Source organism: Falco punctatus (assembly GCF_963210335.1).
Source record: "Falco punctatus genome assembly, chromosome: Z".
Classification (NCBI taxonomy): Eukaryota; Metazoa; Chordata; class Aves; order Falconiformes; family Falconidae; genus Falco; species Falco punctatus.
In genome coordinates, this window is record NC_137586.1 from 69,578,464 (window position 1) to 69,591,669 (window position 13,206).

A 13,206-nucleotide genomic window follows, 5' to 3' on the forward strand; every position below is an offset into this window, starting at 1 on the left:
CTTCCCTTTTCCAGCAGACAAGATTCCTTTTAGAATGGATGAAAGCATGTTTGGGTGTATGTTAGAAAAATGCCCTCATAATACCTACCTTGCCTTGAAAAAATAACTGTTTTCATTCAAGTTGTTATGCTCATGATAAAGTCCTCACTTCTTAAAGGAAAATTCAAATTATGTTCATTATCAGCTTCTTTTTCCTTCCTATTTTCCTTAGCAAGTCTTAGTCATGCTGAACTATTAGTAACTTTATATCCCTACTCCTGTGTAAAAGAATGTGGCATGGAAGATGCTTATCATTCACACAGGAAACTGGCATATGCCATTATGGTGCATCTAAGCAGGAGCTGCTGAATTAATAAACTGCTCTATGAGAAAAAGCACTCAATTTTAGGTGTTGCTCTCCAAGAAATTTATGAACCAAATAAGAGAATTCAGGGGATACAAATAATTTTCAGATGTACAGTAAATGTGACCTAGAAGGAAAAATTGAATGCTTTGCATCCAAAGAAGAGTGGAAACATAGATACTTCACTGACTAACAGAAGAATTTTCTCAAGCAGAAAAGAAATGATCTGTCTTCCATGCATGTGAATGATAGGATAAGAATTGTCAGCTGTAGAAAAAAAGACAGAGATTTAAATTGTGCATTAGGACAGCTTTCCTAATGATAGATAATCAAGCACTCAAATAAATGGTCTGAGGATGATATGGAGTTTGTAACTTGGACAAACATCAGTCACAAATTAAATCAATACTGCTGAATTTGCCTTATGCAAAAAGATTGGCCAGATGATCTTTGTATTTCCATTTCAATCTTATTATTCTGTGACAGTAAATGTCGTAACTGAGGATCATGTTTTTAATGAGGCAAAGTGTCTGCCTTATGCAGTATCAGTTTATGTGACTACAGAGAAAAATGTTATTTCTGGGTTTTCACCAACAGAATTAATTAGTTTTTCTAAAAAGTGGCCTAGGGTGGACCGGTGTAGTTCAGAAAGACAGACACATTTGGTCTGGGATTAAAGTTTATGGCAGGATTTTGCATCTTTCTGGAGCTGATTTGTAAACATACACCAGGCAATGATAAAATCGTGTGGAATGTGCTAATATTACATATTATTTGAACACACTTAATATATTGCCAGTTTTGCTTACCTGCTACCACTACTGGAAAGATTTGGAATAGTGATGATCTGATGTTCTGCCATTCTTTCTTCTGGGACTCTTCTGACTTTAATGACAATCCATTTTGAGGAGGAAAATCCTTATGAAGCTAGCCAAACAGTCATCAGTTTGCATTTCAGAAATACAGTACTGAACAGCATACTTTTTGTCATCAGTCTAATTTGTAGAATTATTTCTAATTGCCTAAACAAACTCAAAAAATGAATTAATTGGAATATCTCCACACCACTTAGAGTATGGTTAGTTTATCACTAGGCTAGATTAGATTAGGTTAATTAGATCTGTTTTTCTGATGCTGAGATTAGGACAAATGACTAGTCCCACTAAATCGTCTTGTTCCGTGAAACCTTAATTTCCTGTTTAGACATAGCACTTGACAAGAATGCTGCCATAGGACACTGGCAATAAACACTGTTTCATTAGCATGAAGCTTTGAGTGTTTGGTACTGTCAGAGTGTGCTGTCAAGAAACAGAGTGGTCATTAGCATTCTACTAGAATTCACATTTATTTTGATATAATTGAATTCTCTTGTCCTGTGCTTCAGTTTCGCAGTGGATAATTAGACATCAAGACTTACAATTTAAATAAATAACTTTTTAAATTTATGTGCTGTGCTTGCTTTTTATTTGCCAGGTGATGTTTCTATTAGAGCTTTAAGTTCCTCTAGTAGTTAGATTTTTTTAGACTTCATAAGTTAGATTGTTACAATTAATGCCCAGTTATATACATATAGCAAAACTGTCAAAGAGCATCGGATTGAATTATGAGTCAAGTTATGCAATAAGGCTAATGGTTCAGAAATGCAAAGTAAGACCTTTGGTTTTACTTGTACTAAAACAGTAAGAATGTGCAAGACAGAAATTCTGTTGTCACCCAAGGGCAAGAGATGCTCTGACTGACCTAACTTCTTCTGAAGGGGGTAAAGCTGTGGGTAAGCAGGGCTTTAGTGGCCTAGACTGCATGCACACTGCCTTGAATATATGTTCTACTTTATATATAGGCTGCAGCTTGATATATGAAGCAAAAAAGGTTATGCCAAAATTTCTTGTTGGGAGGAATAAAATATTTACTGTCATCAGGTACTTGCTAGACAGTTTTAAACGCAAAATAAAAGACAGCTGACATCTGTTCTGACTTTGCCAGTCTGTTTTCTGTCTTCTAGCAGAAATCAGAGCCATTTTGACTGTATAAGTTTTCCCTTCATTCTCGGAAACTGATCATATTCTTGGATACTAAGCATTTCCATAAACTTGGAAACTAGCACATTTCATTAGTGACACTTTTCCTAAAACATTTCCACCAAGCTTTCTGTATTCAGCTTTCTGCACTATACTTCTATTTAATATCAAAGCATAAATAGTTGCAATATCTTTTCTACAAGCCTTCTGATAATTTCTTCTGCAGCTCTGCTGATAGCAAAAATTTGAAGAAACTTAGAAAAAATACCCCACCTAAGGCAGTTTGTCTTATCCCTCATTTTCTTATCCAATATTTCTATCTGCACTAAATAGTTTTCTTCTATGATGTCAGATGGAAATTATCATAACTGTAACCTGCTGGGTTAAATACATTACACTACAAATGAAGTATTCTCTGTTTAACATTGGATTTTTATCTCTCACTTTTATTGATGTATATTTCCTACTTTTTTCATTTTAAAGAAAGAACACTATTTTTCTCAAATAAGGTTAATACGATTCAATTTTCTTACTTCCATGGCTTGGGGACATTTTGCAAAAAATGTAATAACTTCATACTGGATAGACAAGTGACAAGGACATATTTGTTAAGATTAGTGTAGAACAGATGAGACCAGCCGCTGCTGAGAGAACACAAACTTATTGGGAGCCTTTGAAATTCTCATTGACTGGATTTGGAAAAAACCACAGGATTTGTTGTTTACAACAGGAGCAGCTGGATGCTTGAAAATCTTTCTTTCATTTGTATGCTTAAGGCCTTTTTCTAAATATAGAATTTACTCTGGCTTTGTGAAAGTAACCTCAGGGCTTATCTACATGAGTATGTTTGTGACGAATAAACTAGGATATGAATTTTTAAGTGTCATAGGTGGTTCCCACAGAGACGATACTCTGGGATGTAAGTGCCTTGCTGTAGCTAAGTTTCATCTACTGGCAGAAGAACCAGTTCTTTCTGCATTTTGCAGCTTTGTAGTCAATTCCTTCTCAAAAGTTCCTGTTCTTTGAGTTTATTTCTGAGCTGTTGAAATAGGTTTATTATCTCTCCCTGAAAACTGTTCTCATTATTATCTAGAATATTTCAGGTGCAACTACAATACTATAGCAGTATTACACCAAGTTAGTTTTGACTTCTGAGACAACTTGTGTGCTTTTGCATTTATATATTGTGTGTTAAAAAAAGAGGATTTAAAATCTATTTTCCCCAAGTGTGATAAAGAAATTAGTTACTCCAATCTGAAGCTTTTAAAAATTCTATTTCTTGAATATATCTGCCTACTTAGTACTGACTCCTGAAGTAAAGCAAGTACCACAGAGCAAACTGATTGAATGTTCCCTCTGCTGCTCCTGCAGAGTTTAATGGAAATTGTGACATCCATAATTGTCAATAGGGTGCTCAGCTCTTTTATCTGGGACATACATTATTTTTTTTAGCAGATATTGATGTTATCTTTCTGTATTTTCACTGTAAATTTGCTACTTTCTGAGAGATGAAGGTGTAGTAGGAAATTATGGAAGTTACATCAGTATGTTAACTATTAATTTTTATTATTCTCCTCACCAATTCAGTGTAGAAATAAGCAGACCCCCAAAATCTCTCTCCTTCCCTCTCCAGTGGGTAAGCTTGTAAAAAATGCGAAATACTGAACTTCCTATGTAATAAACATATTCGCTTTGTGCAACAGGGAGCACTTCTGTTTCCATTATTTTCTCTACTGAACAGGATTTTTCCACTTCGTATGTGGACTAACTTTGATCTGTAGTTCTGCAGATGCAGTTTTCAGGTAATGTACCAGAGAAACCAGGAATCTGCTGCCTGATGTTGGATCACTGGGTCTGGGAGAAATTTATGCTTGTATGGAAGCATGATGGCAACTCCAGTTAAAAACATAGCAGACTTGGTTAACGTAAAGTTCCTCCTTTACCTTTATTTGCTTGACTTTATTTGCCATGATACCTTCAAGCGATGGAAACAAACTGAAACAACACTGTGCTAAGGAGGAGAAGAGCAAATAGGACATATTACTTGGGCAAAAGGGAAAATACTTAAAACCAAATACCTATCTGCCTTTGTAATGTGCTAATGGTCATTTATATCATAGCACAAATTGTACTGGAAGATTGCCTTGCCACCCTGCCCCATAATTCCCAAAGAAGAGTCAGACTTCTTATGTCTCTTGTGTATTCACATTGTAAGCACTAATAACTGAGTTTTTCATAGTTATTCAGTGTAACAGAAGTTATAACAAGAGGCTAGATTTGGCAGAGAAAGGGGGGTTTATCTCTGCTATACATTCTAAAGAATTACAAAAGAAAAAGGAATTAATTTCTTTTATCTTTTATCCTTTTTCTCTCTCTCTTTTTTTTTTTTTTTGTTTTTGTTTTTTTTTTTTTTTTGTTTTTTGTTTTTTGGTGTGTGTTCACATAATGAATTAAATTCTTTAAAGAGCAAAGTACATCAATAACTTTCCTCTATTCAAGGAAGAATCTGTATGGGCATGTGGGAGGAGAGCACATGCTCCTTTAAGGATACCTGGGCAAGGATCTTTTTAAATGCAACAAGGGATGATAAGAAGGCTGAAGCCAGAGACAAAATATGTAGAGACACAGACCTGACAAAACAAACATGGAGAAAATTACAAGTAACAAACCCTGCCACTCACACTAGTTGATGGGCTATCAAGAAATTACAGGTGCCACCTCCAAGAAGATCAACCTGGACTTTGCAACAGATAAGACTGTAAACCAGGACTGGGAGGGATGTGGGAACTGACAGAGCTGTACAAACCCATGGTGGATGTGCAGGGAGGGGAAGGGGAGCAGGGAGCAACAAGGCAGGGGTAGGCAGGAAAGGAATAAAAGGGGTGGCTTGTTTGTAAAATGGGCTGGTCAGTACGTGTGTCTGGCTGAGCCCTGCGCCTGGCCACCAAAGCCTATCCCATTTTATATCTTTATCTTATATATTTTTTTTTAAACTAGCCCTCTGTGTAATCTCACTCTCTATCCTGTGTGTGTGTGCTACATGGGCCAAGTGCCAGCTACTGGTGAGACTTCCATGTATGAGGGGATGGGATGCCAGCTCCTGAAGTCAGACCACATGTTGGTCCCCTGGCCCATGGTGTCAGCTATGACAGTGAGTGGGGGCCTTTAAATCCAGCCATGGGGCAGGAAAAGTGTGTGTCCCAAATATCAGCTGCCGGGGAAGGGTGACCAGCAAGAATGAGGCAAGTGAGGGGCTCAGCACTGGCAGCTGGAATGAGACCACATGTCACAGCCTGTGCTGGAGGTGACCATCTGTGTCTTCGTCAGTCCTTGTGTGCATGGGGACTGCGTGTGTGTACTTGTTATTACACATCAAACTGGACCAGCTAGGATGAGTCTGTGAGTGCTGCATTATGCAGCAAGCATTGAGCTGGACCAGCTGGCAAGTTGCCATTTGAACTCGCAACCAAGAAAGCAGCAGCCATGTCCTGCAGCCTGGGCAGAGGCCCCAGGTCCCCGAGGCACTGGGTTTGGCTCCAGTGGTTGGTCAGGGGGGATACCTGAGCTGAAGCAGCTGGAATAGGTGGACATGCTCCTAACACCCCATAACAGCATCTTGATAATTTCTCTCTTTTTTCAAATTGCATAACTTCACAGAAAGTCTTTTAAACCCCTTCACTGTATAGCATATGCCAGTGTACTTGGGACACATAATTTTTTAATAATGTGGCTTCAGTTGAACAAGGAGGTGTGGTAAGCAGTTCGAAGCTGCTGTTACCTAATACACTAAATCGGAAGAAGAAGTAGACACCTAGTTTTACTTCTTGTAAATATCTGTATTATGAGGTGACAGATTTAAACTACTGTTGATGACCATCTCCATGACCTTTCATAGTAATACAAATATTTTTTCCTAAGCTTACCTGAACAGGTGGCTGATGAAGAAGGTCCCAATTTATCTTTCTTTGTGTTGAAGTCATTATAATGACTAATTCAAAGAATGATTCCCCCTGATAGCTACCAGCTATTTGAATTAGTTACTGCTCAATGACATCTGTTTTACAGTTACTGTAAAATATGACAAACTGAAAAGATATGCCCAAAGGATCTTTCATGCAAATGTGCACTGGGCAGGTTTTCCTCAGCTGTTTTGGTAACTGTCTACAAGCAAGGCACTGTTGGTTAAGAGAAACAGCAGAAGTCTGAATGTTCAGGACTACCACACTTGCTGTTTTGAGTTAGTGGAGAGGTCAGAGAATATCAGCAGAGTGAAAGATAAGATGAACATGGTCTTAAGAAGCCAACAAAAAACCCCACCCAAACCTTCCTCAGCTAGAAAAAGCATGAAAATATTTACACATTTTGTGTTGTGATGAAAAGTGGCTTTTGCAGTCTAATTTTGAAATTCAGGTTTCTGACAACTGCTCATTCAAATATTTGAATAAACAAGGAATTAATTATTTGCATAATTCCCTTTCTCAGCACAGTGACCTTTCTTCTTTTTCTTTCCCAATGCTTCATTTTCCTAGAATTTCATCCATGTTCTCTTCCACAAACACGGACAGCTCCCATTACTAGTTCATCTACCAAGGAATAATTACACTTTCATTGCTTAGCAAATAGTACTCTCGTACTGCTGCTTTTTCCTCTGCTGCATTTTCAGCTTTTACAACTGTGAATGTGCTTGAGAGAGGCACAGTAATCACAGCCAGGAGAGCTCCACAGTCATTTACTGCAAGCTGCCTTCTTTGTAATTCTTGTGCACACCCACAGAGACTCCTCCGTCTGCAGGAACAAGAGGCTGATCACACGTCTGCGAACCATGCAGGTGCCAGCAAGGGCTGCTAAGTGCTGGACAACTGCTGAGGTAAATTTCTGCCCAGAAACAGACTGCAACTTCAAATTTTTAACGCAGAGAACTTGATTGACTTACTATCAGCAGTTATCATTCTAAGCTAGCTTTCGAGCAGCATCTGATGCACAAAGGATTATAATAGCCTTCTGGACAGCTAATCTTTTGCAATCTATCCCACCTCATTCACTTTAAAAACCCATCCCCAGTCACTGGATAGCGCTTAGCTAATTCTGCAAACAAACCTAAAGGTTTAAACAAAACTGAGCAATTCAGCAACAACAGAAAATAAACTTTGCAGTTTCTACTGCTTCACTCTGAAATTGCTGCTAGGGGAGGGTGGAGGGGGTGGGGTGTGTGTGTGTGGGCATCGAGGAAACAAGGATCACTTACTTTAGATGTAAATGCTATATCTTTTCTTACTCATGTGTGATGTTTCGACCCTGGCTGGATGACCAAAGCTGCTTTATCACTCCTTTCTTAGACCAGACAAGGGAGAGAAAATATAAGGAAAGGCTTGTGGGTCAAGATAAGGACAGGGAGGTCACTCAGCAATTACCATCATGGGCAAAACAGACTTGAATTGGGGACATGAGTTTAAATTATTACCAATCACATCAAAGTAGGATAATAAGAATTAAGCCAAAACTTAAAAAAACACTTTCTCCCCACTCCTCCCTTCTTCCTGTGCTAAACTTCACTCCCAATTTCTTTGTCTCTTCCCACCATGCACCAGGGAATGGGGGCTGTGGTCAGTTCATCACATGTTGTCTCTACTGCTCTTTCCTCCTCACACTCTTCCCTTGCTCCATCGTGGGGTCCTTCCCACAGGAGACAGTCCTCCATGACCTTCTCCAAAGTGAGTCTTTCCCACTGGCTGCAGTTCTTCATAAACTGCTTTAGCATGGGGCCCTTCCATGGGGTGCAGTCCTTCAGGCACAGGCTGTTCCAGTGTGGGTCCCCCGCAGGGCCACAGATTCTGCTGGGATCCTGCTCCATCCTGGGCTTTGCACAGGGTCACAGCCTCTTTGGGGCATCCCTGTGGTCTGGTGTGGGGTCCTCCATGGGCTGCAGGTGGATATCTGCTCCACCATGGACTTCCATGGGCTGAGGGGCACAGCCCGTCTCACCGCGGGCTTCACCACGGGCTGGGGGGAACCTCTGCTCCGGCGCCTGGAGCCCCCCCTGCCCCTCCTCCTGCACTGGCCTGGGTGCCTGCAGGGCGGCTGTGCTCACATAGTCTCACTGCTCTCTTCTGCTGCAATTGTTGTGCAGATTTTATTTTCCTTCTTAACTATGTTATCACAGAGGCACTATGACCATCGCTGATGGGCTTGGCCTGGCCCAGTGGTGGGTCTGTCTTGGAGCTGGCTGGCACTGGTTCTGTCAGACATGGGGGCAACTTCTATCAGCTTCTCACAGAAGTTGCCCCTATGACACCCCCCCCCCCCCCCCCCCCAAAACCTTGCCATAGAGACCCTCTACGTCATGCAATGAATGTGGCAAAGCCTGTTAGGTTATGTGACAAAAGGTCTCTACACCTGCAGAGGAGCACAATGGCTACTAGGAACCCAAATTATGGACTCAGAAGAAGGCACAACTTGTCCAGGCCCCTCCCAGCCTCAGCCCCATGGTTTGGCCATGAAACCCATCAAGACTGAGATCAAGGTGTATCTGAGCCCAGATGCTGGGGGAGGGGTAGGGTGTCCACCTTATATCTATGAACACACAGACATGTTCCCCATTAGTCGATGTCCATCCTGCTCAGCCAGAGAGGGGAGCAGAATGAAGCCACTGGAGCTGTTTGGATTTGGGTGACTGCTCTTTGTGTTTGTCTGTGCTGATCTGGGTGGCTGGCACATGTGGTATATATGTGCATTCGTGTGCAAAAAGCATGCTTGGTCTTGCTGCTGATCAGACCTGGGGGCATGGAGCTGCATCAGCCTTGCCTCTGTCAGGCTCTTGGATCTGGCTCTATTTCCCTTAACACAATGAGAACACCCTCTAGCTTCTGAAAAAAATCAATTACGATCAAAGACACATATTCTTTCTTCTCTTCTCCCTCCCTAGTTTGCTCTGTGTTCAAATTTTTCAGTCCCGATGTGATCAAAAAGTGCTCAGCAGTTACCTATTAACTTTCCTGTGCTATCTCCATCACAGTTTTCAAATCAAACTTCCCAGCATTTTAAAGACAGCTCAAACTGCATATAGTTCCTGAAACCATTTTTGCCTTCTTTATACTTGTTGCAAACTGACCTTTCCAAGAACAGTGAGTGAGGAAGAGTTGGTTTTTTTCTAATAAAGACTGATCCAAACTCTACACTGAGCTGCTGAGAGAAAAAGATGTTGATGTGCTGGTGGGATGATGAGGTGGAGAATGAGAACAACATTTCAAGTTCCAATGATCCCTTGACTACTTTTCTCTTTCCTGTACTCTGACCTTTGCTCTGCAGGTCCTGAAGGGGACCTTTTACCTTGCACTAAAGCAACTTCTCACCTGAAGCACATTCAAACTGGAGTAAAATGGCCTCAACAGCCATTACTACAGCTGAAAACTTCCACTTCATGCTTTTAGAGTCTTTTTCATAGAAATGTTTTTCAAGTACAATTCATGCAAAACTGTGCTTCAGGCCTGCCCATGGCATTTTTCCACATATTTTCCCTTTGTTCCACTGCACCACAATTGTCTCCACCCAAGCCTGCTCTCTCATTTCTCTACCTCTGGGATTTCTTAGGGACTAGGTGACCTGGGGCTTCTGCTTTCCTTTTTGCCTTTGTAGCTAAGTTGCACTAGAAGAGACTATTTTTAGTCAAATGAGGCTAGTGTAGGAAGTTTTAAACAGGCATGTCTCATATTTTTTCCTTCTTGTATTGTAAAGAATTGCAGTCTTACTAGAGCGAGTCTGCGGAGATGCAGAGCACAATCACACAGCTGCTGATGTGTATCTAAAGCTACAAAAAACCAACAGGTATTTAGCTCTTTTAAAAGTAGGTATGAACTGCTTGGTTTAACACAATGAAGCATCACAGATTTCAAGCATTTATTATTGTCTTCTGCTCCTCCACCACTCCTTGTTTAGTTTTGATGGATCATCTGTTACATTAAAATGGGTTATAATTTCTTCAAACCCAGATCCATTTTGCCGGTGTGCTAAAATGATGTTGCATAATAGAAACCTCAATTGTTGCACTTACTGTGATTCAAATAATATTGACAGGATAAAAGCATCTGAATCCAGGCAGAAAATATATTTTATAGTTCGTCACAAGGAAACTGTATTTCATGTTGTCTTGTATAATAAAGAGTTTATGCCATTTTGGTAAGTTTAGTTTTAACTCTTTAACTGACTGGTCCAAGACTCAATGTAAGTATGCAGTTTTTAAAATGCTGCTTCTGCTTAGTTTGAGTACTTTCAAAATCTGGACAAAAAGAGGAAGTATGTAAGCCTTTTCTGTATATATTGATTTGACAGAATATTACATCTAATACAATGTAATATAATATAACATAATGTAACATGATATACTAGACTATAATTTTTAATATATTTATTTTCTATTTTGATTTGGCTCATGCTTTTTCTTCCTTTTTTGTTATTATTCAGTCATATGTTAGATGTAAACATTGTTTTCTTTTACTAAAAGAAGCTGTAGGCAAATTTGGAGCTTTCCATGATTTACTAATGATGTTCAGTGATTCCTTCTGTAGCTCAGGTCTGTAGGATAGATACACATGTTGTTTTCTATATTAGTCCTGTTGCAGAAATGGGGATGCAGATGGGGAAAACTACTCTTTATGAAAGGTGAATGTAACTATGACAACATTTAACCTGGGGGAGATGGAGAGAGGGACTCCCCCCTGAGCACATACTAAGGAACTGATATACTCATGAAAGCTGTAGAACACAGAAGTTAAAATGGGACAAGATTTCCCTGTGTATTCCCATAACTGTTACCCATTTAAGACTTGGGAAAATATGCTGCAACTAGTATTTTCCTGGCATTTTCATCATCTCTTCTGTAATCTGTATCTTTTAATTCTACAGAAGTTACCAATTGGTGGCTTGTTGTCCAGGGAATGCTGTGTGGCATAAAACAGGTTAACTTACGTCATGTAGAGAAGAATGAAAGGCAACAAATATAAATTCTATCAATTTTACTGGGAGTTGTACTTCTCTACAGTTCATAAGTGAGCAGTGATCTGTAAAAACAGTTTCAGATGAATAGGTTTGGAAATCCAGATTTCTCATCCAAATGCTACAGGAATGCTGCAGTCAAATTTGGTCTTGAGGGTAATTGATATTTACAATATAATGGGAAACCTTATGGTGTTTTTAGAAACCTAATTATTCTTTGTTGCTATAGCATCCTAAAAATTTTGATAGGAAAATTGAGAGCAAGAACCTGTAATTGAAATAGAATGGCATAGTTCCTGCCCATATAATGAAAAGAAAACCAAAAATATATGTCTTTGAGAGAGAAGTTAGAAAGAAACCTGAATTCATAAGACCTCTCTGAATGAGTCTTCTTTTATCAGCTGCCTGTTCTGTAAAATGGATATGATGATCTGTGAAAGAAGCTTGGAAAGTACAGCTCCTTCTGCAATGAACAGCTTTTAAGCCGGAGACTTACTGGAATCAAATATTCAAATCCTCTCCTCAAACTGAGTTTGCCCTCTACATTCAAGATACTAATTCTCCACATCAGTAGAACTGTGAAATAATTTAATTAATTTAAATGTGATGAAGCACTGGGATGCTTTGGATACTGGGATGCATGTTAGATCTAAGCAATCAGGACGGGTAATTTTCCCTTCCAACTAAATGGACAGACTTTGACCAAAATACTGTAACCATAGCATTAATGCATGGAAATACATTAATCATATAAAAGGTAGTGATGTTATTTTCCTCCACGCCCTGTGGTCTGACAGATGAGCAATGCTGCTGTCACTCCAGCACGTTCGGCATGCTGGCCCCACATATCCCTCAGGCATATGCTTAGATCAAGGCAGAGGTCTCTAGGACTAAAATAAGGTGCTTGTTTTGTGTAAGAGATTCATCTGTCAGAAACAGGACTGGGTAGGTAGGTCAGGAAAATGTGGTACACAGAGGAAAATACACATTCTGCATACTTTACCTTATTTTTACCTTATAGTCAAGTGTTAGAATGCCTTTTGGAGATATTTTCTACAGAGCTTGTGTGTTACTTGGCTGCCACTTGCCAGAAAAGTGAATTGTACCCCTCAAGAGTGGCTCTGGAAGTGAGTGTTTTTCATGTGCTACAGGACATGTTGTGAATTCAGCACTGATATGGGGACATTGGGTCCTGCTGGACCATGTAAGAAGGGACCTGTCATCTGGGAGTGGGTTGAAAAGACCAGGTAAGACTTACAAATGCCATTTAGACACTGTGGTCTTCTCTCAGAAGAAATATTTCCATTCAAATATAGCAGCCTTAGGAGTCACTAGACCAAAACTGTGACCAGTTCTCTCCAGACCAGAGTACTACTGAGTGGTAAATCCCTTTATATGGATGATTGTTTTTTTCCCTTTTGTGTCTGTTGATGCTTTTAGAAAAGAAGCTGGTATTTATGTATTTGTATTTTTCCGGTTGTATATACTGAAAAGCCAAGGAACATCCAGAATAAATGACTTGCCTGAAGTTACTTAGGAAACTAGCAATACAGTGAAGAAGGAACTTCTTTACTATTTTATCTGTAAGAGTGTGCTATGTACCTGTATGCTCCACAGTCACACTCTGCAAAGTCTTTTCCAAATTACCACAATTCAAGAATGACTGCTGCTGCTGATGGGAAGCGGCTGAATTTGGGGAATATCCTAACTTGTTCACCTCACGTTACTTTTCTAAGAGGCTAATGTAGTGTGCTGAACATCAGGGTTTAAATTATGGTGCTTCTTCAACTGACAATGAAAAACACAGCAGAAGCAATTTGAAAGGCAAATGCCTGAAAGTTTACCATGGTAGCAACA

General features: G+C 39.7%; 1 long non-coding RNA gene across 1 annotated transcript in view; it reads right to left on the reverse strand.

Moving 5' to 3' along the window:
• LOC308056990 overlaps nucleotides 1-13,206 on the reverse strand; it is a 35,958-nt gene continuing 22,752 nt past the window's right edge. Inside the window, exon 2 of the long non-coding RNA XR_013925062.1 lies at nucleotides 1-13,206. This exon is cut by the window's right edge and continues 22,640 nt beyond it. This is a non-coding gene — a long non-coding RNA (uncharacterized lncRNA).